General features: G+C 43.9%; 1 long non-coding RNA gene across 1 annotated transcript; it reads right to left on the reverse strand.

Annotated features, from left to right (window-relative positions):
- Positions 1-3,662: 3,662 nt before the first annotated feature.
- On the reverse strand, positions 3,663-18,029 carry LOC103356325 (uncharacterized). Its single transcript, XR_520133.1, has 3 exons — positions 17,806-18,029; positions 4,348-4,354; positions 3,663-3,673 (listed from the first exon to the last, which is right to left on the reverse strand). It is a non-coding gene; the product is annotated as an uncharacterized LOC103356325 (long non-coding RNA).
- Positions 18,030-25,603: the final 7,574 nt, after the last annotated feature.

A 25,603-nucleotide genomic window follows, 5' to 3' on the forward strand; every position in this document is an offset into this window, starting at 1 on the left:
TTCAGAGTTATATTCGTTTACAGAGAATTGAAAGTAACAACGAGCATGTAGCCCAAATACAGTACTTTTTTTTTTTTTTTTACTTTTTTGTAAAAGTCTCCTTATCTTCCTTCACTGCACTTGATTTGCTAACTGTATATCTTACCTAGTCTAGCTTGCTGTCACTTACTCTGCAGCCGTGGAATCACAAGAAGAATGTCTGGGATCAGAGCACCCCCTGCTATGAGGCAAGAGAACTGCCTGCCTCACCTCGAACCTCTTCTCAGCCGTTTATGATCGCTTAGCACACTAAACATGTTACACAAATACAGTTGGTAGCAAAAAAACACTGTACATTATTATATACATCAGCTAAACTATGGAAAATCATTTCATACATTAAATGTTTTTGAACCGTGTTATTGGTGACGTACAAACAGCAGTACGCTTTCACTGCATGGCAACCAGCGCAGGTAGCGAGGGATTGTGCAATACAAGGTGAGGATCAGCTTGCCGCTGCCTCACTGGCTTCTCTTCCAAGCATTTTAAAGGGAAATTGCAAAAATGTTGCGATTCTGAATTAAAAAAAAAAAAACATTAACATTGGTGAGGCTAAATGAAAAATAAATACTTTATAGTACAAATCACTGGATAAATACAACCATTTAAATTATTTTCGCATTATATATATATATATAATGATTTTTTTTGTTTTCATGATGGCACTCTGTTTCAGAGCGATCTCAGAACAGCTTCTCTCTGCCTGGATATTTTTTGCCTTTTATACTTGAATGTATACGGAGTTTATACGCAGCTGGAGCACACAGTAGCTGCTCAGCACCGGTATTTACAGAATGTTAATGTTGGTCAGCGTGGGTGCACACATCTATAATTACAATTATTCTAATTTAATGCCTGAAGAAGAAGAAAAGAATGACAAAAACACCACAGTATATGCGCTGTCTAATAGGGAAAAAAACATGGCCCAGACACGAAAGATAATTCCAATTGAAATGTACTGGTTTGAAATTCGTGCTGGGGAACACAAAAAAAGTTGGGCAAATTATGTCCCAGGACAGGAATCAACAGATTAAGTTTTGTGACTATTTCACAAATTGCCGTGAGACTGAGTTGAAGAATACTGTCAGTTTATTATTCTGGACACAGGATACATTATGATTTGCTGCTCACCATTGTAAAATAACAGTACAAAAAGCTACTGTAAAATTATGCTGTTTAAATTGCAGCAATTTGTTCCAGTGCAGATTGGACTTCAACTGAAACATGGTACTTCTGGCTGTACAGAAGCAAATCTTTTCAGCAGTTTGGGCTTTTAACATGCGCGTCTTCTAGGAAGCAGTGGCCACAATGTAAAGAAATGAAAAGACAGGAATCATATTCAGCTCAGAGACAACGTAAAAAATGCATCCATGTATAGGCCGAATGTGACAGAATTTGAATTTATCAACAGATTTTGAATTTTCTGAATGACAAACTGTGGCTCTACTTAGCTGAAATGTATCTGAGAAAAATTTCCAACCGGATGTTGGATGAAGCCACTTTCTGGACGTGCAGGTCTGTGCTACATGTTGCTGAGATTTGTAAGGTGTGTGCATCAGCTCCCCAGTGAGCTTCTGAGACTTATTGTTACACAGAACAGCCTTCTCTGCATAGGATTACAGAGATATTTCTTTGTATCTCTCCTGAACATGTAGAAGATGTGATGCCTGTCTGTGTTTCATGATCTAACGCAGTAGATCATTGATTCCACAAAGAAAGAAAAAAAAACAAAAAAAAACAAAAAAACAAGAGCAAGAAGTACAGAAAATAGAATAAAGAATACTGAAATATTAAAGAGCAAAACAACAGACTATGTACATTTAATTCAAAGTTTAAGTTCAAAGGGGCTTTATTGTCATTTCAACCACATATAGCTGTACAGTAGACAGTGAATGAGACAGTGTTTTCCAGATCCAGAGCTAAGGTCCTACATGCAACAGCAACTATGAACATTTAAGAAGTCGTATGCAGAGCTACATGCGGAGACCCTGGGTTACTGCTGAGACGATGTAAACATCGGACATACAATGCAAACATCACACATGTAGTGCAAAGAATGTAGTGCAGAAAAAGATAAGATAAAAAAAGCCTTCATTAATCCCACAGCAGGGAGATATGCAGTGGTACCCCCCCACCCCCAAGTGGATTGTGCAAAATTGTAGGAACACAACATAGGTAGAAATTTAAAAAAAAAATGAAAATACACATAAGTACTGTTGATACTGTACAGATCTTTTTCCATATGTTGAAGCACAGATCCTCTGTATGGGAAAGGTGACAGTATTGCAAAGGATTATTGTATGTGCAGAAAAACAATGATGTTGCACAGATTCTTTGGTGAGTAGAGAAAACAGGTTATTGTAGAAAAAAAAGATGTTGTATTATTGAGTGTTTTTATGGAACAATTGTTCTGTTTTCCTTCCCATTTTTTCCCTTATGTCCGATTGTGGCCTTGAGTCAGCAACACTACAGTTTTGTTTTATAGAGTGGTAATTATATCACTATAGTCTCTTCGCTGTGTTACTGTATACACATCTGACCTGTGTTTGTTGCACATGACCACCATTTAGCAGGAGGAGGAAGCCAGCATCTGAATGAGTGAAAGAAAATGACAAAAAATCATTTCATACTGTTTCTATCCTCTAAAAAGGGTCCCCTTTCAAAAATAAAGAAATGAAGTTGAACTTAATTTCTAAGTGGATGTTGATAGTGCTGAGTTTGAACGCTCTCTGCTGAGCCTTGTGCTGTCACGGTTCAGACTACCTGCGAGCATATTCCTGTTGCCAGGTGGAGAGGGGAGATGGAGAGAGCCGGCAGCCATTAGCAATGTTGGCTATTGGAAGTGAAAGGAGAAGAAATGTGGGGCAGCTTTGCCACCCGTTTGAAGTAGGGACAGCTTGTTTGTGAAGTGGAGGCAGAGCGCTCGGCTTTCATGTCCTGCTCTCATGTGACCTGGGGAGACCTCAGCTTCATAAACCATATTGACTATATTGCCTGAAGAAAAAAAAAAAAAAACAGAAAAAAAAACCCACTGACACAATCTATTCCAGCACTTACGGGGCCCGGAAGCCTGAAGCTTTATGAAGTGAGATAAATGGAAGAGCGCTGGGAGTTTCAAGGCCAGCCCTTGACATGACTTACAAACAGACAAACATTAAAATGTTCTCAGGCATTGACTCATTACCTGAGTAATAAATGAGAGCTTTAAGGGAATAGTGTGACAGTTAATTTCAGGCTGCATAACAATACCAACTCTGTGACATTTGATCAGGATTCTTTTAACAATACTGTCACACTCCATCAGCACTCACTCTGTGATCCTGTAAATGATTGTGTGATTAAACATGAATTAAAAGTGAAACCATGAAATTGCAAGTCCTCCCACCACCTTCTCTAAACTTGAAATGTAGTGCTCTTAACGGGAGTTTTTGACACAACTGCTGATCCAGCTCTTGGGGATGAGGGCTTGAGAGACTTAGACGTTTTTTTGTCGTCTCTGCATTTCTTGGGAGGGAATTGGCAGATTATTTGGTCAACCTCGATCAGTTCCACCACAGCTTAGGGGGATACATGCTCGCTGACTAATATTGCCCGGAAATCCATCAAAGTCAGAGGGCTTGTCCCCCTTTTAAAACTTGCGTGTTCCAATCAAGCGCTCAGCGCGTCAAAGCCATCACAAACAGAGGCCCCACTCTGCCTGCAACCGGCGCTGACAGATCCCGATGAAAATAAATTATGCTGTCCTCAAGCATGAAAGTACCTTGTGTAATGTCGAATGAGACGACAGTTAACTTTAATCTTCAAAGCGTTCCTATAACATAATGCAGTTTTCTTTGCTGGCTTAATATCTCTAAAATAAAAAGCTGAGATGCTTTTCGTCTCATCAAGAGATTTGATTTAGGATGCAAAAATGGTTTTCTGTTGTTACACATCATGGGTGGTGTTGGCATGGAGTCATGTTTCCCACAGTTAAAGTTTAAATTCAGAGATGATAAGCTGGAACATCTACTGATAAGAAAGGTAGCTCAAAAAAATAAGAATAAAAATAACAAAACAAAACAATACAAAAGAAAAGAGACATCCTTGCAGTTTTGAGCTTTCAGTTTCATTTTAAACCAAACACATCATTCAAAGGTGTTTGAGGAGCCACAGAACAGCTAAAAAACAGAAGGCTTGATTGGCTCATGACATCTCGAGCCTTCAATTCTTGCAAAGTTGTCAGTAAAAGAAACTACTGTCACGTCTGATATGGTGATGTATGGTGACAGACACAATCCAGGTGTTTTCAGGTTTAAAAGTTTGAAAGACAAAACAAGTTAAACCAAACTACAAATGCTGTCTTTCTGCTAAATTTTCTGATTAGCAGTGTGTCTCAAAAATACATTAATACAGATTCCATGCCACGCTGATACACCACATGTTAAAGCTGATAGTACAGCAGCTCGTACAATTGTACATACACTGAAAAAAATGTTTCGTTGAATTTACTCAATTTTACTCTGTCAAGTGGTTGCACAAAACAAATTTATTTAAATTTGAATTTTTAAAAAAATTTAGTTGACTGAACTAACATTTTTTGAGTAAAATCAAATATATTTTGTTAAGTATTTTTTCCTCTACCACTATGAGTAAAATCAAGTCATATTTCCTGAGTAATTTCAATTAAACCCATTTTAAATGTACTTGAGTAAATTATGATTGCCATCAATGATTTTTTTGAGCTCATTCAAATAAATTCAATTGATTAATTACTGAAAAATGTAATTGAATTCAGTCTAATGTTTTAGTTCAATCCAGGCCTGTTTCATGAGTTTATTTTTTTAAATAATTCTGTTGAACCACGGTTCAAACACAATGTCTGATTTTCATTGTTTAGTTTTCATTGATTTATTATTTATTATTACTTTTGTCAGATTCAAGTTATTTCTGTAACCGTTGTGGGTTTTTCTTTCATTAACCGAGGGGTACCAACAATTTTGTCCATGTGTATATAACGGCAACATCAACAACATGTAGGTGTGAAAATGTGCCGATACATCATCTTTACAAACACTGTGAACTACTAGCATTGACATGTCCACATTATCCATGTAAACCTACACCCTTCACACATCCTAACTATTTAGAAGCCTGGTATGAACAGAAACACAAATACATTTTTTTTAGACAAGAATAAAACTTCACATTCTGTTACCAGAAATACTGGCACATATTTGAGTGCAGTCTTTAAAATAGCAATAATAATAACAATAATAATAATAATAATTAAAGCTGCAAGCAGCGTTGGATGGGCCCTCGCACTTCCGCGCGTGTCGGATGCGGCGCACATCGGGGTTGTGACAGAAATGCGCTCTGAGCAAGGTGACAATCACCTTAACGTAACCCTAACCACGTTCGAAGTTAATACGGTCAACCAGCTCATACTGGCAAATATAATTGTAGAACGTGTCCTTTCATGTCTCCAGAAGGTGGCGCTGTGACTGTGAATGGATAATGGCATGATAATGTTATCAGGGCAAGACTCTGATCCAACATGTAAAGTCTGAGGGCTCGAGCAGAAAGACTAAGGACAGCTTCCACCTGAGAGCTGTGACAGCTATCTCCCCCCTCCTCACACACACATTCTCAGGGCTCTTCCAGACACAGACACCCCAACCATCACCCCTCCCCCGCTGACTGACACACACACACACACACACACACATACACACACACACACAGTCCTATACAGACAGCACACTAAGTACACAGGTGACCCACTATCTCACTCAGCCTTTATAAAGTTGGGACTTCTGACTGCAGTTTCGTTGTGTGTACAGAAGCATGATGACAATCAAAGGATTGTGATTGTGACTGAGGCAGAGTGCAGCATGCAGAGGGCAGGGAGACAGCACTCACTCTTTCATGGCAAAGCATCAAAGTTCAGAGGGCCGCCACGGACACGCCGTTTGACGTAAACTCACCATTTTTGGTATGAATCATCATCAACGTCTAAAGGCTCATATCACCGCATTTGAGGCCAATACGGTCGACCGGCTAATAATAGCACATGAAAGTGTAAAACACATTCTTTCCTACTGCCAGCAGGTGGCACTATGACTGTGAATTGATATTGGCATATGGGTTTCATCAGGGCAGGACTGTGATCAATTATGTAAAGTTTGAGGCAGATTGGAGCAGGTACAGGGTCGTTAGACATGCTTCCTTTTTGATGGCGAATCATCACAATTCAGAGGGCCACCACGGCCATGCCCTCTTTTTAATAAATTTTAATCACCAAGCCCTGTTGTATGTGCTGGCCAAATTTGAGGCGTGTAGGAGTTAACCCCTTGGAGGAGTTTGCTATCGAAAATGACAAAAATCACCAAAAATTGCAGTTATTTCAGAATGGCGGACTTCCTGTTGAGTTTACGGTATGGGTCCAAGAAGCTTTTTTGTGCGTCCCGATGTGTTACATATGCCTACCAATTTTTGTAAACATCGGTTAAACGTCCTGCGGGGGCTAATGGATAAATTGCTGCAGGGGTTTTGCCAAACAGGCACACGTTGTCTGTTGTTGAGCTGATAGTGACTCGTATGCAAATTTTGGTGAGTTTATGAGCATTCTAAAGCTGTCAAAAGACCTTTTTGTCTCAAAGTAACTATGCGTTGCCATGGCAACACTGTTGCTTGAAAACGCAAACGATTCACACTGTAGTATCGTCAACATGGGAAGAGTTAGCTTTTTTAAGAATGATATCACAAAGTTTGAAGCAATGGCACATGGAAGTATAATGCCTCAAACAGCCTGTTACCAATAGGTGGCGCTATGACTGTGAATGGATATTGGCATATGGATGTAATCAGGACAACAGTCTGATCAAATATGTAAAGTTTGAGGCAGAATGGAGCATGTACAGGGTAGTTAGACAGTACTTCCTCTTTTATGGCGAAGGATTAAAAATCTGGAGGCTGCCATTGCGCTATCACAGCAGTGTATTGTTTTACACACACGACACTTCTGTCAGACATGACAGGAAACCAGTGGCTTGTCACAACTAAAGGACAGATATTCCAGAAGCTTAAATGTAGTTACAATCGGTCTGACTGAAAAAAACAAAAAACAAAGTGATTACAATGATTACCATGTACTCGTAGATAAGATGTCTGTCATCCTCACCAAGGTAGAGACGAAGTGCCTTGAGGACTGCTGCCCTTTTCAGAGGAATATCACTTGTAGCCTGTGTGAAGACATTGACAAGATTTCTCAATCCCTAAATAACAACAATAATTGAATCAACAACCCTCTGGTAATGTAAATGAGGTGTCGGGAAGGAGACCCAAACTTGTGACCTCGGATAAGGACTGTATCTTAGGGCTGATCTGAATTCCTGAGTCTCCCCAAGTTGTCCGGCCAGAACAATAATGAGGATGAAATTCACACTTTCATGCCACTCTTGATTGAAAATGTGATCTCTCTGCACACAGACACAGTGTAAAAAAATGAGCTGAGGGCTGGGCTAAAAGCTGATTGGTGGAGAACGGGGGAGGTGCAGATAGTGATTGGCTGAATGGTTGCTGGGCTGTTAATGGGGCCTGTCTCTCAGATGTGGGGAGAAAGAAACATGACAGAACTAGTATAACTAATTATACTCAGTGAATAAATTTCTAATGAACGACACCAAATGCAACACAAAGTTGACCCTTGTTAACAAATTAACCTGAACAACTGAAATGCTAGGGTCGGTCACAGGCTCTGAGAAGTTTTCTGATCAATAAAAAGAAAAACATGGCTCCTCTAGTCCATCCTGTGACCCTTGTTAACAGCCGCCCACAACTTCGCAGAGCAAAGTTGAACACAGTCAATCAGGAACATCCTGAGGAAGTGCCGGAAGTTTGATGAGCTTAGCTACAGGTTGGGTGTAGGATTTGTCTTTAACCTGTATTTGAGCAGTACGAATCTTATCATCAGCTCCACAGAAAACAGCTGTGACTTTACCAACAAGCCACAGGGCACGTGGGAGGTGCTGGTCAACAACAAGAACAATGTCATCAACACTGATGTCCTCTTGGTCCTGTTGCCACTTGGAGCGGTTCTGGAGAGATGGCAAGTAGTTTCTGATGAAATGGATCCAAAATTGGTCCGCTAAGACCTGACAATGTCGCATCTGCGGCGACATGGGGGCTCTGTATCCGAATACACAACTTGAGGAGTAGATGGATCCAGCCGCCTCATCAGCAGCATGTTTGGAGTGATTGGATCCAGGTCTGCCACGTCAGAAGAGGTGTAGCTGAGGGTTTTGGAGTTGATGATGCCCTCCACTTCTGTAAAGATGGTCCTCAGGACTTCCTCTGTGACTGTTTGAGATCCCAGAATGGCATGCAAGGCTGACTTGATGGAGCGGATTTCATGCTCCCAAGAGCCCCCAAAATGAGGTGCACTTGGTGGGTTGAAGTGGAAGTGGATTTGCTGACTGGCGAGTTGGGAATGCAAATCAGGAGGAAGGGATTTGAAGGCCTCCTGGAGTTCTGAGCTGCCAACTTTGAAGTTTGTGCCTTAATCAGAAAGCAACTTGTGAGGCTTCCCTCGTCTGGAGATGAAACGCCGTAGACTCATAAGGAATGAATCAGTGTCCATGCTGGCCAGCAGATCAAGGTACACCACATGCGTGGTGAGGCATTTGTATATTATGCCCCATCGCTTCTCTCATTGCGCCTTCCTATCTTGATGAGGAAAGGTCCAAAGCAGTCCATTCCAGTAGAGTAGAAAGCTGGATGGCGTAACCGTAAACTAGAAGGTGGGAGGTCGGCCATTTTGGGAATGACAGGTTGGCTGCGCCACTTGCGACACTCTGGACACTGGTTTTGGTGCTTGCGGACAGCCTCTCTGGCCCGCAAGATCCAGAACCTTATGCACACTTCAGCAAAGACACTCTCTGGTCCTGGATGAGCGAGCTTGCGATCATGGTCTGCAATGATCAGCTTTGTAATGGGATGGTGAGGGTCTCGGACAATGGGACGTAAAATATCTGAGCTGAGGGATTCACAGCGTCTCAATTGGCCCCCCACACAAATCAGTTGAGTCTCTGGGTCGTATTCTGGAGCCAAGGTGAGGAGTCTGCTGCTGGATGGTAAGGACTTTTGGGAGGAGATGAGGGCAAACTCCTCTGGAAAACAGTCACTTTGCACTTGTCTGAGCAGAGAAAGTTAAGCTTGTCTGAAGGATTCAGCTGTGGGTTTACAATCGGTAGCCGCCCTGTGACATGCTCAAAACTGTAGCTTCCAGTAGCTCTGAGAAGAAATTAAACTGGCTGGTGTCCCGCAACTGAGAAGATGAGAAGGAGCGGAAACAAGGCTGCAGAACTTGGCTGTGCGTAGTTCAGCTGAATCATCAGGGCAGGAGGTGTCCGGACAGGTAGACCAGGTTGTCTCGCTGTTGTGAAGAAAGGAGGGTCTGGAGCTCCAATGACTCTGATTCTGGATCTGTGAGAGGGACAGTTCATGAGTAATATCGTAAGCAGGATTCTCTTTGGAGTGGACATAGCGTCATGAGCTGCCCTCAGTTAACTCCTGGATTTCTGCGACTCTAGCACCGACGGACACCTTATAGCGGCAGGAAGGAGACTGCAACCAAGCCAACACGGTAGTGGAGTCGGTCCAATAGGTGATTTAGGAAATGGGGACAGTGAGCTACTGTTTAGGGACGGCCCCAAGCTGAGCTTAAATGTGGGCAGCACAGAGTTCCAACCTTGGGATGGACTGCTGGCGGACTGGGGCAACACGGGAACGAGCCGCTAGGAACGGCACCTGAACTTTACCCTCGGTGTTAACAGTACGCAGGTAGGCAACCGACCCATAGGCACTCTCTGATGCATCTGAGAAGACGTGGATGCTCTGGGATGCAGCTGAGAGATCTGTACCTGATTGGACATAACAACGTTTAATAGTAACATCAGGAAGTAACTGACGTTCACTCATCCACTCACGTCACAGCTGAAGCAGATCCTCTGGAAGGTGAGGATCATCCCAGTCCCATTTCTTTCTCCAGAGTCTCTGCACAAGGATTTTGGCCCGGGTAGTGTAGGGAATGAGCAGCCCCATATTGTCTGGCTAGGACTCGGTAGATATTGCGCATTGTGGGTTTAGGTTACTCTGTGTGGCGGAGGCATTAGGTGAGGGTGCCTGTTCTGCAGTGCCAGTGCAGTCCGAGAGTCCATTCTGGTGGATCTGCACCGTCCATTGACAGCCACAGTTCTCGACATTCTGATGTGAGCTCAGATGGCAGTTGACTGGTAGTGTCTGGAACGTTGGTGGCCCACTGACGCAGCTCAAAGCCACCAGACTGGAGCAGATTTTGGAGCTTGGTGACAAGCTACTTTGCATCTGAGATGGACAAGAAACTTTGGAGAAGATTGTCCACATAAAAACACTTCTCAACTGAGTGCCAGGCATCTTCAGTAGGACTGCTGTGGTCCATGACGTGCTTTTGGAGGGTGAAGGTTGCGCAGCAGGGACTGCAGGCAGGTGGTGCCGAAAGGAAGCACCTGCCATTGATAGATGTCGGGCTTACTGCTGCAATTCATGTCCCTCCATAGGAAGCGGAGGAAGGGCTGATCCTCAGACAGGAGGCGAACTTGATGAAACATCCCCTTAATGTCGCTGCTCACAGCAATGGGGTACTGTCTAAACCGGAGCAGGACACCAAGGAGTGTAGAACCTAAGATTGGACCTAGAAGTAAATGTTCATTCAGACTGGTGTTTTGGAATGAGAATGAGCACTTGAAAACAATGCGGTCCTTGTCATTGTGATTGACCATATGATGTGGGATGTACCAGGAACTGCTGGTCTGCTCCTCAGGTGATGTGCGCTTTCGGATGTAGCCTGAGTCCTCTAGCTTTTTGATCTCTTGATTGTATGAAGCAACCTCGACTGGGTCTTTAGCAAGACGTCTCTCTGTGCCACGCAAGTGACTCAGCTTACTTTGGGGCATTAAGAGGAGGAAGACCTTCCTTCCACAACAGAGGCATGGCATATCTTTGAACATGGTCGATATTAACTCTAACAGTCTTCTCCTCCAAACGTTTGATGGCTGCATTATCTTGCTTGGACCTGGTGATGAGCTTCTCATTATGATATGGAAGGATGTCCATCTGCCACAATCTATATACATGGCTGAGAAGGTCAGCAGAGGGAGTCACAGTGTTGATAAGGAGACACTGGGGTATGGAGAGTCCAGCCGAGATGGGTCTTCAACGCTGCTGGGCCCCCTGGTGGACCTAAGTGCACAGGCTCAACTAGAGTGAGGAGATGAGGATCGTCCGAGCCAATGAGGAGGAGTGGCTGGGCTTAACTGAAAGATTGGAGTGGGAGATCTCTGAGATGGCGCTATGTTTTCTACAGGGCCTCAACAAGATGAGAGTGCAGGGCGGGGTCCCCAAACTACGGCCCACAGGTCGAATACGGCCCGCCTCGACATTTGGCCCAGCCCCCTGAACAATACCAGAGACGCAGACCCCTGTCAAAGAGAGAACGGTTTGATGGCGAAAATATTAGGTAAGAGAAAAATTGATCCAGAATGCAGGGTATTTAACCCGCAGTGGACAAATGATTATTTTTTTGCAAAAAATAATGCAAAGAAAAGGCTGTTTGTCTCATCTGTCAAGAGGTGGTGGCGGTATTCAAAGAATACAATCTGTGCTGACACTATGAATCCCATCACAAAGACAAGAATGATAGCTTGCAAGGCCAAAATGTGAGCAGACAAAGTCTCAAAGCTATAAAGTGGACTGTTAGCTCAGCAGAATACATTTGTACGCCAAGCTCAGCTGAACCAGTCATCCGTTCGGGCCAGCTTTCGGGTTGCTCAACTGATAGCAAGCAGCGGTAAACCTTTCACTGATGGAGAGTTTGTCAAGACATGTATGAATGCTGTCGCGGAGGAGGTGTGTCCTGAAAATAAAGATGTCTTTAATGCTGTGAGTCTATCGGCAAGTACAATCTCCAGACGCATTGAAGAACTCAAGGAAGAAGACGAAAGAGTTTGATTTTTTGTCATTAGCACTAATGAGAGCACAGACGTGCAGGACACAGTGCAGCTGCTCATTTTTATTCGTGGAGTTAGCACAAACTTTGAGATGGCCCTCAAAAGTCTTAATGGGACTACGACGGGGGAGGATAAAGTATGCCAAACCATGGAAGAGTTGGACCTCGACCGGTCAAAGCTGGCCAGCATCACGACTGACAGGGCTCCGAGTATGGTGGGCGTGTCTCAGGGTCTAATAGGACGCATGAACCGGGAGATGGAAGAACGGGGTCTCCCCGCCCCGCGACAAGTCCACTGCCTAATTCACCAGCAAGCACTGTGCTGCAAAGTATTGATGTGGGATTCTGTCATGAAGGTTGTGGTGCCATGCATAAACTTCATCAGAGCAAAGGGACTTAAACACAGGCAGTGCCAACAATTCCTGTCTGAACTGGGGTTTGCACACGGAGAAGTGCTGTACTACACAGAGGTCCAATGGTTGAGCCGGGGCAGAGTTTTGATGCGTTTTTACGAGCTGCTACCCGAAATTAATGCATTTCTTCATTCAAAAGACAAAGGGAGGGAGGGTGTAGGGCTCAACATACTCTGGTGTAGTATGAAACCCTGACTCATATGAAGGCCAGTATGACACCGGAGGCGGCAGCGGAGGTAATAGTTCGTCAGTTGGAGGATGAGGTAGAGGCACGTTACTTAGCAGAATAGGCAGTACGTCAGGCCAGGGTGGAAGGTCATCCACGGGTGCTCTGAAATTGCGATTAGGAGTGGATGTTTGCTCCGGAGGATGGTAAGACACATATGAGGTGGCGCTCTCTTCGAACTTAACGGGATGCCTTTGGCTGACGTGTTGAGGTTGAGGTGCTGATCTCAGGGAGAGAGAATTAAAGAGGCTTTGCATATCTTGCCTGAACTGATCGTTCTCTTCTTTCATTGCCTGCAAAACTGACATGACTGCTTCGGAGCATAGGTTCTGAGGCTCAAGTTTACCTGGAGCTGGTGAGATGACTGGAGCAGGATGTCGAGCTGATGCTCCCTCGGTGGAGTGGTCATGGAGTGTGAAAGAAGGATGATGACGTGGCGGGAGAGTCACCAGGAAGTCATTGAGGTAGCGAGGTCGACGGACATCGCGGCGAGGACGAGTGTTAACCATTATAGAGCTGAGGAAGCTGAGAATCCGGCTCGAAGGACCATGTAAATGAGGTGTCGGGAAGGAGACACAAACTTGTGACCTCGGATACGGACTGTATCTTAGGATTGATCTGAATTCCTCAGTCTCCCCAAGTTGTCTGGCCAGAACAATAATGAGGACGAAATTCACACTTTCATACCACTCTTTATTGAAGATGTGATCTCTCTGCACACAGACACAGTGTAAAAAAATGAGCTGAGGGCTGGGCTAAAAGCTGATTGGTGGAGAACGGGGGAGGTGCAGATAGTGATTGACTGAATGGTTGCTGGGCTGTTAACGGGGCCTGTCTCTCAGATGTGGGGAGAAAGAAACATGACAGAACTATTACAACTAATTATACTCAGTGAACAAATTTTTAATGAACGACACCAAATGCAACACAAAGTTGACCCTTTTATTAAATTTAAATTATCTGATCAATAAAAAGAAAAACATGGCTCCTCTAGTCCACCCTGTGACCCCTGGGAACAGGTAAACTAAAACAGTATACAATGACTCCTAATAGGGATGGAACGATTTCTGAAAAAAAATCTTTACTGTTCGGTTCAACTGACTCGGTTCAGAGCTAAAATGTTCAGACTTTTAGTTGACTAACTTGACTGGGCTAAAAAAGGATGAACTTGATAATCTCTTATTTTAGTTTTTATTAGTTTTGGACACAAAGACCAGACTAAGGCTAAAATCAAAACAAGAAAAACAACACACCCTCCACCTACAGGATGCGCTGTGCCCGTCCCCAAATGTAGTTCAGGCATAACAGATTATATGCTATGAAGACGAATGGCTTTAGATGGCAGACAAGCAGTTTGGAGACAGATGAAGAATTTTAGGGGTCATCTTATTCTGTTTAATCACTGATCTCTATAGACTTCCCTTCCCTGGTTTGTGCATGAAAAACTACAGCAGACTTCTCATCAGCATGAGGGGGAGGAGGTAATGACTGAATTTACTTCAAGTCAACTATTCCTGTAAGCCAGGTGTGGTACTTTCACCGTTTCACCTGAGAAATCAGTACTGCTTCTACATAAAGGCTAAACACACACACACACACACACACACACACACACACACACACAAGTGTGAAAAGTGCATTTTTGACAACTCTTGTGCAACATTATATGCAGACTTTTCCCTTTTGGAAGATCTGCAGATGTTTCGAGTCTTTCTGGCAAGCAACACCTCCCTTCTTCTGGAAAATGGATGTCAGCTGTGGCAGAACACTGTCCAACTGTGTCATGAAGGTTGTCCCAAGTGGACATACTGTAATATGCTGGAATTCAGCATTTAAATCTGTTAAACACAAAAGAAGACAAGACAGCACTGTGTTCAGTCACTGTTGACAGGACAATCCATTAAAATCACACAATATTCTGAGTATATATTGATTATCAATTGACTGATCAGTATTCATTAACTGAGGTTTAATCCATAATCAATGTGTTAGCACTCAGTGTGTTTGTTTACTAAAAACTGTTAATTAAAAAATTTGCCCCAATTTGCCCCATGAGGAAATTAAGCCCACACAGACACAAAACGAATTATGACTAATAGTATATCAGAAACATGTTTACTCGCCTGATATTAACTTTGCTAACATCACATTTACATCTGGCAAGCTAAGATAAAACTGCCGAAATCAGAACATATGTCAGAACCGTAACTAACTAATTAACTAAACTAACTAACTGAATAACACACCAAAGGTTGTGAAGTACTTACCCGTTTACACGTAGGAAAAGTGATATTTCAATGCGTTTGGGCCTTTGGCTTACATGGTAACGAAGCTACGAGTCACCGAAAACGATCATTTCTGAAAACTCCGGCCACAGTAGAGATTTGGAAAAACTCTGGCTTAACTGAAAGATTCTCAGTATATGTAGCTACTTGTCTGTACTTGCGTTCTAGCGGACTTGTGAAACATCATTTAGAGACCAAGTACTATCCCAATTCTAAGTACACATCTGACCAAGTACGGATGAAATGCCCGGATATGTTCTTGCTTCGCCCACATTATGTAGTCTGCATCAGACCGGATCTGTGTGGACTTCAGACAGCCAAGTATCCCAGAATGCATTTTGCGCCAACCAGTGACAAAAGCCGAGGAGAAAACTTTCAACGGTAACACAAGTTTTTTTGTAAATAGGATTGTTGTTTTGACACAAAGTGTAGTTTTAAGATTATTTTAAGAGATAAAGTAGTGGTATAAACATAAAATATGTGGTCGTTTTATCTGCTTAAAATTTAGCTCCGACAATTTCAGAGATGTGAGCGTCCCGGTTTGACAGCCGGTCAGCGCTCACAGCAGCCTGATGTCGGCAAGAAAACCGCCGCTGGCTCTAACGGTTCCATAGCACTAAAACAGGAATATACATAGTTTAGCGGTCACACTTTGTCCTCACAGTGTAATTTGTTTATTGCTCACAATTGGTTTGTGTTGAAGAAATTTTACTCATAGTCCTCATGTGAAGTTTGCTGTAGTGGGTGTTTATTAGTATTCCGGTATACGGTGGGCTCACCAACACAGAGCATGAGTCTGTGAAGGTGGACCGACCCTGAACATCTGCAGAGTCACACATTTATACTGTAAGTCAGAGGGTAAGGGGGGCCTGTATGTAAATACAGAGGTGAATAGAGGTAAATTAACATACAGTTGCTAATCAAATGGCAGGAGGTAAGGGGGGCAATGAACAACAGGGGGTGGAATCGGGTGCCTGTGACAGGAGGTAGGAAAACACATGACAAAAGGTGATGGGAAGACACATGGCAACAGGGAATGAATTCAGGGGTCTTTGACCATCACAATAAAAGAAAATGGCTTTCTTCTTCATTTGAAAGAAGTTAAAGTTCATGTTGAAACTTTATATTTTTATTTAGTGTTGTACTTGATCGCTGCCTTCGTACGTCTGAATTATTTTCTCGCTTTCATTACCTGTAGTATAGCCTTGTTCTACTCTCATAACTGTTTCTGTGCATTTAAAATTAACATTTAAGCAATGTTTTAGATTAGCGCCAGCTGGATAAACGTCCTCCCTGACTGTTGGGAGACTCCACAGAACATGAGCAGCTCCATCCTGGACCTTCTGATGGTGCATCTTCAGCATGATGCTGTTTCCAGCTCCACTGAAGAACATCAGGAGGAGGAGAGGCACAACGTTTTACATCTGTGATATGTTTTGTAAGAGACTTTTGTCTTGTTTTAACAGGAAATCTTATAAAAAACTACTTATTAATTATTATATAGTTCTTATTTGTTTAAGTATTTTTGCAATTAAACATTTTCAACTGTATTCCAAAGATGAATTGTCTGATATGAATTGCTGAAGCCACAATTACATTTTCCCCCAACATTCCTCCAACATTTAACCTGTTTGATCAGACACTGTTGTCAAAAAAATCAATGGCTTCAATAAAGATTGTATAACGATCTTAGAATCCTCAAAATGTATACATATTGTTATAGATATAAAAATGTAAATAAGCAGAGCTGTGTTATTGTATTTAACTTAATTTTGTTGTTTTTCACGGTAAAGATAATCAGAGTAGATGAGCTGAGGTGCTGACGTCATCGAGTACGCTGCTGTCCCAATTGCACATAAACGGCAATGCGTTCTCCCGTACTCGCAAGTCCATAATAACGAGTCCGTACTTGCAAGTCCGTATGGACTTACGAGAATGCAAGTACGGACTTGCATACTTGAGTAGTGAAAAACAGCCCACGCCTGTACATTTGCACGTAAAGGGGAGGAGACGGAGTTTGACGTCACAGTATTCGACAAAAGCGTCATTGGCATCATATTTCTATAGAGTTTCCACAGAGTTTCTCCTTCAGGAGACAGCGAGAGTGAAAGTTTTGAGTGTCTTGTCTATCCCAGATGTTCATTCCGCAAAACTTACAGCTGAGAGACTTTGCTGAACATCAGGACAATGAATGTCGCTAAAATTGCGGCACTCGGCTGTGATGTGGACATACTTACACCACCACAGAGTCTGATTGGAGACTATGCCAGCAGTTACCCGAGAGAGAAGAAAGCATAAACAGTACGAACGTAAACAAAGGAGGAGGAATAGAGCCAGGATCCATGCTCGGCTAGAGGCTAACCCCTCCAGATGAGCAGGACCGTCCTCCTACTCTCCAATGTACGCTCCCTCCACAACAAGCTGGACAAGCTACGTTTGCTGGGACAAACCCACAGAGAGTGGAGGGACTGCTGTGTGTTTGCTTTAACAGAAACATGGCTCCAAGACAACGTAACCACATCTTAACAAAACTGCAGAAAAATAATAAATCTCTGGGTCTGGGATCACCACAGTTAGTTAGTCAGTGATATCCTGGTTCGAGGGTAAAGACCACATATATTTACACAGAGTAATAAATTAGTCTTAGACCATAGAAAAGGAGTGATTTCACACAGAGAATAATACACAGACACAAGTTAGTTACTTCGCTGTACCAAAATTATTATTTCTGCATTTCCCAAAACAAACACATACATTTACAATAAAAATGCATTTATTTATTTTACCTCAATTTCCTCAAAAATAAATAAATAAATAAATAAAATCTGGCCAAAATAAAGGTCTTGCTGCAGCTCTGTAGTCCCTTAATTCAGTTTAGTTGTGCACAACCATAGCTCAACCCAAACGTCACTTTTAGAAGTGGTCTTGCCGGTCACAAACAATGGAAAGATCTTACTGATGTAGAAGACATGACGTATCCACGTCCTGCTGGCGACGCGCGAATCCAAGTCGGTCGTCCACAGCCACGGTCACTCCTGGCGGCAGAAATCGGCACAGAGCAGGTGGACACACCTCCTCCGTCACACCGAGACACCGCACACAGTCCGGGCTATTACAACAAAAACAAGTTTCAGACACCCCGCTGGAATATCCCCAGGTCTGGACCTCGTCTTCTGCATCTCACAGAGCGCTAAACTTCACGTCTACCTCCCGCTACAGCAAGCATGGTAAAGAGAAAAAAAACAGGCAGCGCAGTACAGCGCAGCTGCCTATCTAATGCATAACCGGCTGGACTCAACCTGCTACACCTCCACGTCTGAGCTATCAATTAATCTTTAAACACAGCGAAATCAATAAACACTGGCCACATAACTTTTAAAACAGCTAACTAAGTTATATGCAACAGCAGTTAATGTACATTTTTATACACATTGAACCGACAGCCTCACTAATCCTGAGACAGACAGTGCAGCAAAATCTGAACATTCACCTCGGATATACAGGAACATCTTAAATTTAAACACAACAAAAATTGAGAGAAAACAATGTATATGAACTTATCTATTACAACAAATACCTCGTTTCTGTATCTCACAGAGCGCTAAAGTTCACGTCTACCTCCCACTACAGCAAGCATGGAAAAGAACGTAGACCGCGCAGTCCCGCTGACACCTAGAGAACGTTACCACCCAGCGCTTGTCAACTGCTGTAAAGTGTCGCAAATAATAACGACTCAGATATAAAAAAAAAAAAAAGACTCAGCCTGACCATTTGTGCCCGATTGCACAGTGAAATAGAAAACTCATATTAACTTATTAACTTATTGAACACTTATTTTATCCCGTTGTGTATTTGTTTGTAAATAAATGAAATGTTCAAAATATTTATTTCCTTGCAAATCCTACTAATTTATTCAAATGAACTTTTGACTTGTGCCTAGCATGAAATATCTTCATGAATTTCTAGATAGTAATTTTTAGGTGGGTTACAACAACATCCCAGACGGCCATACAGCTGGAGAAGAAGACATGGTTCTGGTCAGACAGACAGACAGCGAGCTCTGAACTTTTCCAGAGCCACTGCAGGAGCAGGACACTAAACATTGTCAGGGACTCCTCACACCCTCTCCATAAACTGTTTGAACTGCCACCATCAGGCAAATGTTCCCAAGCATCAAAGGAAGAACCTCCAGAATGATCAACAGCTTCATTCCACAAGCTGTCAGAATGCTGAACTGCTGATCCAGATATGCAAACACTTCTATATTTAATTTCTTTTAGTTTTTGGATCCTGAAGAAACGCTCTCTCATCTTGTTTGTACTACTGTGTATGTACAGCAAAATAACAATAAACTTGACTTGATTTGATTGATATGTGTGCGTCCCATGTTTACAGTGGGACGCACCCCCCCCATTCACATTTTAACAGCGAATGGCCAGTGGTATAGACATTTAAAATGCACTCAGCTCGTAATAAAATAAAAAAAATAATATAATATAAATTAAATAAATTAAAAACTCTGCTAATAGAAAACTTTTCAACTTGGGCAAATTGATGATCACTTTCCACTGTTTTCCAACAAAGGTTTGGTCGCTGACCTGTCAGAGACGCTGCACTGCACACAACTAGTAGCATCTACCGGAGCAGCATGTGAGGCGTTTATGGAACATCGGTAAGATGTGGCTTCTACCGGAGTGGCCTGTGAGGCGTTCAGGGAACATCGGTAAAATGTACCATCTACCAGAGCAGCATGTGAGGCATTTAGGGAACATCGGTAAAATGTAGCACCTACCCGAGCGGCATGTGAGGCGTTTAGGGAACATCGGTAAACTGTATCATCTACCCATGGGCACTTTCAACGATTTTTTAGCCTGTGTCCAGTTAATGACTGTTATTAGAAGAGGATTGGTGACAAAATAAATATATTTTAAGGTTAAAACATTTTACAAATATCGAGTCTTGTATCACTAAAGATCACTGCATCATAACTAAGTTATGCAGAAACAACTATTCATCAGCTGCATGGTGTATTCATAGCTGTGGCAATGCTGAACCAAAATAAGGCAGTGGGGCGACCAGATCATTAGCTGGTGCGACCAATGAAGAAAGTTGGTAGCATCATGCTACCACTGGAAAAGTTACTCTGGAGCCGTGGAACAGAATTGCAAGAAACCACATCCAACAGCTGAGGATCTCCTGCTGCCCACTGAGGAGCTTCCCTGTCGGTCCAAATGAACGACTCACATCGTTATCGTTGAAGTAACAGGAAGTAACTCATGCCATTTGTTGTTGTGTTTTTTCCAGTATTCTGATTGGCTAGCGTGGCTTTATGCTTCTCGTTACACTGCCCCCTATGGGTTTGGCAGCTCATAGCAGTTCTTAAGGATATGTTTATGTGGGTTGGTGTAAACAGATTTTTTTGAAAACGATCTGGTGAGCACAATGTTATTTTTGAAAACGTAGATCCGTTTTTGTAAACACCCGGCTACGTGTAAACATGGCAGTAGGATGTAGAGGGAGAGACACGGCAAAAGCGTGGAGGAGGGCAATAGCTTGCAGCACAGCTTGGAGCATCGAGTGGCCAGTCGTTAATGAGCAGGCGCAAGTAGAGGCATGAAAATGAGCATGTGCAAACAAGTACACATTTTAAGCGACAACTAATTGAGTAAAATAAGCTTGTTTTAATTTTGGAAGTAATTACTTAAATTTAATGAGCAGAATTAAATAACGAATTAATTTCTATTAAAATCCACTTGATTAAAATATGTGACATTTAAACGGGATCATAATCATTTTTTTCCAGTGTACTTTACCAGAAATTAGTCAAACTAACAGTTAAACACTACAATGAGAAAACAACACACATTTTGAAGGTCTAACAAAATTGATGCTTTGCTTTGTGTGTTTTTCTCTCCAACATGTCCACATTACCCAGGGATTTACAGCGTCTTTGCCAACATGTGCAGTGGAGACTGATGGTTTGTGATATGGTTTAGAAGAATTGCAAAGATTACACAACTTAAAATGAGTTGGTGGCAAAAGAGTTTGTACTTCTCATACACCGTTGCCCATACCAGCTGAAATAAAATGTTTTCTACCTCTTCTCATGAAGTGATTGTGACAGTGCAATTTATTTTTTGATAGATAAAGTGATCTTCTCAAAACTTTATTGATATCACAATATACATACAATACACATCACAGGAAAAAAATAAACCACAATTGACTTTTTCAAACTGTGTATTCAGGCTTAAACTAAACTGGAGGTATTGCATAATAGGATTAAGGGTCTTGTTTGAGTTTTTCAACCTTGGTCCCTTTAACAGGAAACACATATTCGAGGGGTCAGGCAGCCCAGTGGGCTACTGCCCTTTGGCAGAATAAGTCTGCTCTCCTGGGTTCGTATGAAGCTTTTACTAATGAACTTTGTCGTATTTTTGATCATTCGGTTAAAGGACGTGAAGCCCTTAACCGTCTGTTTGATCTCAAACAAGGTTCACAGTCGGTAGCAAGTTTCTCAATTTCGTTTAGGATTCTAGCAGCAGAAAGTGGGTGGGATGAGCCGGCGCTTATGGCTCTTTTATCCGAAGAATTAAAAGATGAATTGGCTTAACGAGACGCGCCGGACTCGTTAGAGAAATTAATTTCTCTCGCTATCAAGATTGATAATCGGTTGCACGAACGGAGAAGAGAGAAAGCGGTCAGGGCTCGGAGACTCACGTTTTCCCCAGCTCCTTCCCCCCAGACTCCAGGGACACCGACCCGCAGCCCAGACAGGACGTCACCTGTTTCCACTGCCGGTGAGGAACCCATACAAGTAGGCTGGACCCGCTTGACTCCTGAGGAGCGACAGAGGCGGTTGCAGGGGTTTCTATGCTTATACTGTGGACAAGCAGGACACTATGCAGCGAGTTGTCCAGAGTCGTTAAAAGGCCGGGCTCACCGATGAAAGAGAGCAGTCTGGTGAGCTGTATTCCCTCTTCTTCTAGCTCTCCCTCTCGAGGCTCTATGCCCGCTAACCTTCATGTATATTCTCGAGTTTTTCTTGTGCATGTATTGATTGACTCAGGGGCGGATGATAACTTTATTGATGCTAACTTAGCTAAACAAATTAACGCCCCTCTGGTAGCTTTAGACACACCTCGCCTCATTAATACTCTCGACGGAAGATTCCTGGCAAAGGTTACACACCGCACTGCTCCTATGTCTCTGGTTATTTCTGGCAATCACAGAGAAAACATTCCCTCTCCGCTAGCCCCGGTGGTATTGGGTCTTCCCTGGTTGCAGCAGCACAATCCCCAGATGGACTGGACGACCTTTTCCATCACGGGTTGGAGCACTGCATGCTACGCCCATTGTTTACGGTCCGCATCTCCAGAGAAAAGTCCGGCTGCTCCACCACTGCCACCACCTGATCTCACGTCTGTTCCATCGGAATACCATGATCTAGCCACGGTCTTTAGCAAAGATAAAGCTTGCTCTCTTCCCCCCGATCGCCCTTATGACTGTTCCATAGATTTAATTCCCGGAGCATCTTTTCCATCCAGCAGGCTATACAAGCTGTCCCTGCTCGAAAAAACCGCCATGGAAACCTACATTAATGAGTCTCTGGCGGCTAGACTCATCCGCCCTTCCTCGTCTCCTCTAGGAGCGGGTTTCTTTTTTGTAGAAAAGAAGGACACGACACTACGCCCATGCATTGACTACCAGGGCCTCAACGACATCACAGTTAAAAACTGCACTCCACTTCCTCTCATTGATCCCTCTTTCCAGTCACGATGTCATGCACAGATTTTTACTAAGTTAGACCTCCGCAATGCTTACCATTTAGTACGAATCCGTGAAGGCGACGAGTGGAAGACAGCGTTTAACACGCCTCTAGGGCATTTCGAGTATTTAGTTATGCCTTTTGGCCTCACTAGCGCCCCTGCAGTTTTCCAGGGCCTTATGAATGATCTTCTCCGTGACATGCTCAACCATTTTGTTTTTGTCTATCTGGATGACATACTGATTTTTTCTCGCAGTTTAAAGGAACACCAGCAACATGTTAGACTGGTACTGCGTCGCCTCTTGGAGAACAAGTTATATGTCAAACCAGAAAAGTGTGAGTTTCACGTCCCCTCTGTAAGTTTCTTAGGTTACGTCATCGCTGAAGGTCAGCTACAACCTGACCAGGCAGTGAAAGACTGGCCCACTCCCTCGTCACGTAAAGACCTACAAAGATTCCTGGGTTTTGCAAACTTTTACCAAAGGTTCATAAAAGACTACAGCAAAGTAGCCGTTCCCCTCACTAGTCTCACTTCAACCAAGGTCCCTTTCGCTTGGACTCCTGCAGCCAGTGATGCTTTTAATACGCTCAAAGAATTATTCACGAGTGCTCCTGTCCTCCGACACCCAAACCCAGCCCTCCAGTTCGTGGTGGAGGTGGACGCTTCTGACACAGGTGTGGAGGCGGTGCTTTCTCAGCGAGATTCAGAAACCCAGATTCTTCATCCTTGTGCCTTTTTCTCCTGTCGCCTGAGTCCGGCTGGACGAAATTACGACGTGGGGAATCGCGAACTGCTGGCGGTGGTTTTGGCGCTTCAAGAATGGAGGCATTGGTTAGAAGGATCCACCCTGCCGTTCCTCATATGGACAGATCACAAGAATCTCGCCTACCTCCGTTCTGCGCGCCGTCTCAACCCCCGCCAAGCCCGATGGGCCCTGTTCCTCAGTCGTTTTAACTACACTTTGTCTTATCGCCCCGGTTCTAGGAATACAAAACCTGATTCCCTCTCAAGAATCACCTCTTCCCCCCAGCCCCTACTGGATGATCACCAGGATGCAAGTACCATCATCCCTGCCTCGTGTGTTGTGGGAGCGGCCACATGGGAAATAGAGTCCGTTGTCAGGGAGGCGCTGAAGGATTTTCCTGATACTGGTAACGAACCCCCCAATCGGCTGTTTGTGCCTCCTGCTGCCCGATCACAGGTGTTACAATGGCGGCATTCTTCGAAAATCACCTGTCATCCTGGAGTTCATCACACCCTCCTCTTCCTACGTAAGCGTTTTTGGTGGCCGGGAATGTCACGGGACACACGCGAGTTTGTGGCGGCTTGTCCTACCTGTGCTCGGGGAAAAGCTCTGCACTGACCACCAGCTGGATTGCTGCGTCCGCTGCTCGTACCAAGCCGCACATGGTCCCACATAGCATTGGACTTTGTCACAGGCCTTCCTCCCTCTGAAGGTAACACAGTTATTTTAACTATTGTTGATCGTTTTACAAACACTGTTCATTATGTCCCTCTTTCTAAGCTCCCTACAGCCCTGGAGACTGCAAATCTCCTCAAAGTACACGTTTTTAGATTACATGGCATTCCAGTTGACATTGTTTCAGACCGAGGTCCGCAGTTCGCCTCCCAGGTATGGTCGGCGTTCTGCGAAGCGGTGGGAGCCAAGGCCAGCCTCTCCTCGGGATACCATCCCCAAACCAACGGCCAAACCAAGCGGGCCAACCAGGATTTAGAGGCAGCGCTCCGCTGCGTGGCTGCTCACCATCCAGTCTCATGGAGTACTTTTTTGCCATGGATTGAATACGCACACAACTCTCTCACCACCTCAGCCTCAGGTATGTCGCCATTCATGGCGTGTAATGGTTATCAGCCACCTTTGTTTCCCGAGCAGGAAAGGGAGGTTGCCATTCCCTCCGTGTCAGATCACGTTCGCAGGATACGTGACGTATGGAGGAGTGTAAAGACTGCACTGACGCGCACGGCAGATCGCAATAAGAGGCTGGCTGATCTCCATCATTCCCCGGCACCAGAATATAAGGTTGGTCAGAAGGTTTGGTTGTCCACTCGGGATTTGCCGCTCCAGACTGACTCCCGCAAACTTTCTCCTCGTTGTGTTGGACCTTTTGTGATCAACAAAATTGTTAATCCTTCTGCAGTTCGCTTGGTGCTCCCGGCCTCTATGAAGATTCATCCCACTTTTCACGTGTCTTTGATAAAACCTGTTTTGTCTAGTGACCTTAGCTCTCCGGCCGTTCCCCCTCCAGCCCCTGGGCTCATCGATGACCATCCTGCATACACCGTTAGGGAAGGGGATTAGGCCCCCCGAACCTGGCCGTGAACAGGCGGCGGCGGAATTACAAAGTTCCGAGGGCACATTAAAGATTAGGTATGGTGCAGGGGAGAGGACTGAAGGCCCCCATGTCTGATGAAGTATGAATTAACATACTGCCGTGGTACCGTCTAGTTGGCGCACTGGTCGCACATAGGTGTGCGTTGGCCAGGCGTGGTACGTGGGTGACAGCCCACACCTAGCAGAGGGGCACTGCCGTGGTTAGTGGTGTTCCTGCCACGTGGATGGTGACCTCTGTGAACAGGCAAGGCTGGTGAAAACGGTCAAAGTTCCTATAGCCCATAGCCAAGTGGGGTAGGGATCAGACTGTCGGTTCCCAGCCGGGTGGCTAACAACCATTACGGGGTCCTGTTCTATGGACTGGGGATCGCTATCAACTGGGTCACCGGCCGGTCGGGTCGCAGAGGACAGCAAGACCTTGTGGAGGCCACCGCGCTCGGCTCAATGTACAGTCAGGCCACTACAAGCCAAAACCGAATGAGTTAGTAGGCGAGTA

Source organism: Stegastes partitus, unplaced genomic scaffold (genome assembly GCF_000690725.1).
Source record: "Stegastes partitus isolate 25-593 unplaced genomic scaffold, Stegastes_partitus-1.0.2 Scaffold193, whole genome shotgun sequence".
Lineage (NCBI taxonomy): Eukaryota > Metazoa > Chordata > Actinopteri > Pomacentridae > Stegastes > Stegastes partitus.